Here is a 4,556-nt window from a genome sequence, read left to right on the forward strand (position 1 = left end):
CATCCCAGCGCCCCCCTTTTGTAAAAATGTCCGCCAGCACCCCCTGCCGTCCTCTGAACGCCCCCTGGGGGGCGGTACCGCCCACGTTGAGAACCGCTGATCTATACGAAGTTGCATCAGGTTAATGATTTCTCACAATTATTGGCAATGACAAGTTGAGAAACAGATATCAATATTCAAAACTTTATTAATCACAGTAATTGATACATTTTCAGATGATCACTTTCATTGTATTTTATAGAAAAAATGTCAAATTTTCATAAGCCAATAACAAATCATTTTAACCACCACGCACTGTTTCAAAAAGTTACAAATTATGTAATGTTAAAGGACAATCAAATATTTATTAAAAAATCACATATTTCACAAATACATATTTTTAAATAAATCTTCACATTTTCAACCAATTAGTGAATCTGCTGTATTTTTCAGAGAATTATAGCTTACATGTCATGAACATATGTTTAAATTGAACAAAATTCTTAAGTATTTAAATTTATATTTGCCATGGCACTGCCATGTTGCCACTGACATCTGGTCCCTGTTAGTGGGAAGACTGGCATTGCATGCTGTTCACCAGTTTACTGTAATCTGCTGTGTAACTTGACACTGCAACTGTGAGTGAGTCTTTCAGATGTGCATCAGTGAGGCGTGTTCTGTTTGTTCTTAATGAAGTTTATGTCAGAAAATGCTGATTCACAGAGATAGGTTGAACCAAACAGGCTGGCAACCTTCATATCTGCTGTGCTTACACCACTGTACTTCTCTTGGTGCAGCCTTGTGGGCTTTGAGGTGGAGGTCATTTTGCAATGTTATGATTTCAATCTCCACCTGTCCAGCATCCAAGCTGAACATTGCACTAAGTTGCTCAGCAAAGCATGTTGTGTTCACATTCATGAAAGGTTTGGAAATAAATGACACACATGTTCCAAGCTGATTGTGGTGTATTTACCCCCCACGGTTTACCTGAGTTGGTACAGTCTTGTATGGTGAGCCATGCAAGCTCTCACTCTGTGGGTACTTCGGTTTAGCACTACAATAAAGAGATAAGAAAATGGTCCGAGCCTCCTCTGCTCTTTAAGACATTACAATTGGCGACGAGGATATTTTTTGGAGGAGAGGAGAAGTCAAGTGTCAGTACTAGTGAGTTCAATGGCTCAGGTTGGCAAGATAGATGACTTGAGACCGGAGGTTGAGCCGTGGACAGCTTATATCGAGCGGTACCTGGTACCTGGTACCTGGAAGCTAACGACATTGACGAAGAAAAGCACGTGGCGGTGTTGCTAAGTGTAATGGGTGCTAAAGCATACGGACTTTTACGAAACTTAGTACAGCCTGAAAAACCAAAAGACAAGACTTTTGACGATATTGTGGACATTTTGAAAGAACACTATGAACCCAAGCCCTTATTAGTTGCTGAACGTTTCCGTTTTAATAGATGCAACCAAAAGGCGAGTCAGACTGTTGCCCAGTATGTCGCAGAGCTTAAACAACAAGCAGCTAACTGTGATTTTGGTGCGTCGCTGGATTCTGCACTGAGGGATCAGTTCATAAGTGGAATTAAAAACGAAGCGTGCCAGAGGAGGTTGCTTTCGCAGGACCGGCTGACCTTCGCCAAAGCTTTTGAGATTCCTCTCAATATGGAGACTGCAGACAGAGACACTCCAGAGCTGAGAGGCGCCGAAGCTGAATGGGCTAGTGAGGCAAACATTCACAAGGTGAGGCCAATAAAAACAAGTATGTGCTACAGATGCAAAGGAAAAAAACCACAATGCAAATGAATGTCATTTCAAAGAGACTAAATGCCATAATTGTGGAAAGATTCGACATATTAGGGAAGCATGTCGGGCTAAAGTGAAAAAGAGTCATGACAAGATTGTGCCAAATAAGAGCAGCAGAGAGACAAAGTATGTGACAGCTGAGGAAGACCCTGAAGAGGAGTTAGCCATTTTGACTGTTAATGCTGAGGATGATGAAGATATAAAGCAACATTTGCAGTTGACAATGTTGATTTGGAAATGGAAATTGACACAGGAGCAGCAAAGTGTGTCATTTCACACCCTACATATTTGAAGAAGTTCTCTCACCTGCCTTTGCAGCGGCTAAAGTGAAGCTCAAAGCTTACAATGGAGGATGTTTAAGTGTTTTGGGACAGTTTGTAGCAAAAGTGGAGAATGAAGACCAAGTCATGGATTTGCCACTGTTGGTTGTTAGGGGACATGGTGCTTCATTGTGTGGAAGGAACTGGTTGACAAAACTCCGGCTTAACTGGCAGCAGATTAAGTACATGGGTGAGTGAAAACATCTACCACTCAGTGAGCTTTTGGATGCTCACAGTGATGTATTCAAGGATGAGTTGGGCACATTGAAAGACATTAAAGCTGCCATCGTGGTCAGACCTGAGGTGCCGTCTACATTTTGTAAACACAGGCCTCTCCCATTCGCGATGAAGGAAAAGGTGAAAAAAGAACTTGAAAGACTGGAAAAATGTAACATCATTCCACCTGTGAAACACAGCGAGTGGGCAGCACCCATAGTGCCGGTGCTAAAGAGGGACGCTTCCATCCGTTTATGTGTCGGTGAACCAAGCCCTTGAAGCCGATACATACCCCCTTCCACGTTTGGAGGAGCTTCTGGCGACACTCAGTGGGGGAAAGTACTTCTCAAAGATAGATCTGGCAGCAGCCTATCAACAAGTACTGTTAAATGAGGATTCTAAGAAGTACACAACTATCAATACTCATAAAGGACTGTTTGTTTACAACAGGCTTCCTTTTGGAATCAGCACAGCTCCATCTATTTTTCAACACGACCACGGAAGACGCCTGACCGATATCTTGAATAGCCTTGTGTTTATCTACGCATAACGGTTTTTGCATGTTATGTTCCATTATTATTCATTTTACATTAAGGGTTACATCTGAGTTAGATGCAGAGGTAAAGGGGATGGAAAATGTCTTGTTTATCAAGTAAGTACATGCTTGGGTTATTGTTTGGTTCTACGTGGTAATGCACTTAAGCTGGAATAAGTGTCCTTAGTATATTTTAGTTAATGTAGATGAACATGTTATTTTCATCTTAAAAGGGGGATAATGTGGTGTATTTACCCCCCACGGTTTACCTGAGTTGGTACAGTCCTGTATGGTGAGCCGTGCCAGCTCTCACTCTGTGGTTACTTCGGTTTAGCACTACTAGAGATACGAAAATGGTCCGAGAACCTATATTCTCAAACTCCTGCCCAAGTCTGTTTATGACTTCACTGCACTTTTCTGCAACTATTTCAAATGTCTCAGACGCAGAAGTATTTCAGGGAAAGTGCACCACGTTTTTTTGATTTATGTGTTCACATCCACCTGAATAATATGTAGCTGCGACCGTGTCGCCAGAACCTGGTCCAGCTGATCAGCCAAGTTACCAGACATGACACTCGTCTAGCCATCATAGCTGCTCCCAGTTATACGTCAGAGTGGAGATCAGATTGGTTCCATTTTTTCCATCCTTGAGTACAGTGTTGGCAATAATAATCGTTGCTTCTTTGACAACTTCTTCGTCTGAAAATGTGTAGCTCTAAACGAGGCTTCCGTTGCTTTTTGTGACTTTCTTGTCGGTCTTGTGAAAAAAAGCCTGCTGCTTACCCAAAGCTGCCTTTAGTTCAGTTTTTGTCACTTTTTTAACTTTTAGGAATTGCAGTGGTTGCAGTGCGCTGCAATAAAGGTACAATAAAGCTGATAAACAGGTGAAGAACCAAACTAGACAAAACTACTTCTATACTGCCATTTCTCGCTCTGTGTCGCATGACCCGTTGCCATGGCAATTGACAAACAACAGCTCAACGAGCAGATAGAGCAGAGATTACCGATCAGGGGAATCAACACCAAAAATCAAACATTTCCCACACAAAAAAGTAGCAAAAACACCAAAACAGATCATCCAGTCTTTTGCATTATGGTGTCAGGCTCACTGCATGAAAAGTGGGATTTTTGACCCTGTATTCTGACGCGAACGCAGCTAGTCAGCGACAGATATCGACAGTTTGCATTTTCAATCACGGGAGTCGAAATCTGTCGATTGCGGAATCCTTGGAGGGGGGGAGTGGCGGTGAGGGGGAGCGGCGGGCGAGAGGCGTTAACGACTCTACTTAGCATACGAATAGCCTAGCCTAGCATATGCAAAGGCGCTCAGCAGACCCACATGGATTCTCAGTCATTGGATGAAAAACAATGACATCAGAGTTCATCATTGACATGTGATTGGTTGGTTGATGTGTGCCCATTGGATAGCGCTTATGTCTTTATAAATAAACCCCGCCCCAATCATTAACATTTTTAATGCTGTATTTTAAAAAATCTATATAAAAAATAAATGCTGTATTCAAATATATTCATTTGATATTGCTTATATGCAACATGTTACTGTTTGCACACAAAATAAGACATAAATGCTTGTCCATTTCTGGACCATCTGGCAGTGTTTCTTTGTCCAAACATGAACATTATGCTGCGTTCAGGACAGGTCCAACATCTCTCCTGTAACTTAGACCTGACGTCTCTCCTGTA

General features: G+C 42.1%; 1 long non-coding RNA gene across 1 annotated transcript in view; it reads right to left on the minus strand.

The window, feature by feature from the left end:
* Positions 1-4,409: 4,409 nt before the first annotated feature.
* The window catches only part of LOC103476600 (uncharacterized), a 780-nt gene continuing 633 nt past the window's right edge, over positions 4,410-4,556 (minus strand). The window contains exon 2 of the long non-coding RNA XR_535503.1: positions 4,410-4,526. This is a non-coding gene — a long non-coding RNA (uncharacterized LOC103476600). The remainder of the gene's footprint in view (positions 4,527-4,556) is intronic.

This window comes from Poecilia reticulata, linkage group LG15 (genome assembly GCF_000633615.1).
Source record: "Poecilia reticulata strain Guanapo linkage group LG15, Guppy_female_1.0+MT, whole genome shotgun sequence".
In the NCBI taxonomy this organism is placed as follows: Eukaryota; Metazoa; Chordata; class Actinopteri; order Cyprinodontiformes; family Poeciliidae; genus Poecilia; species Poecilia reticulata.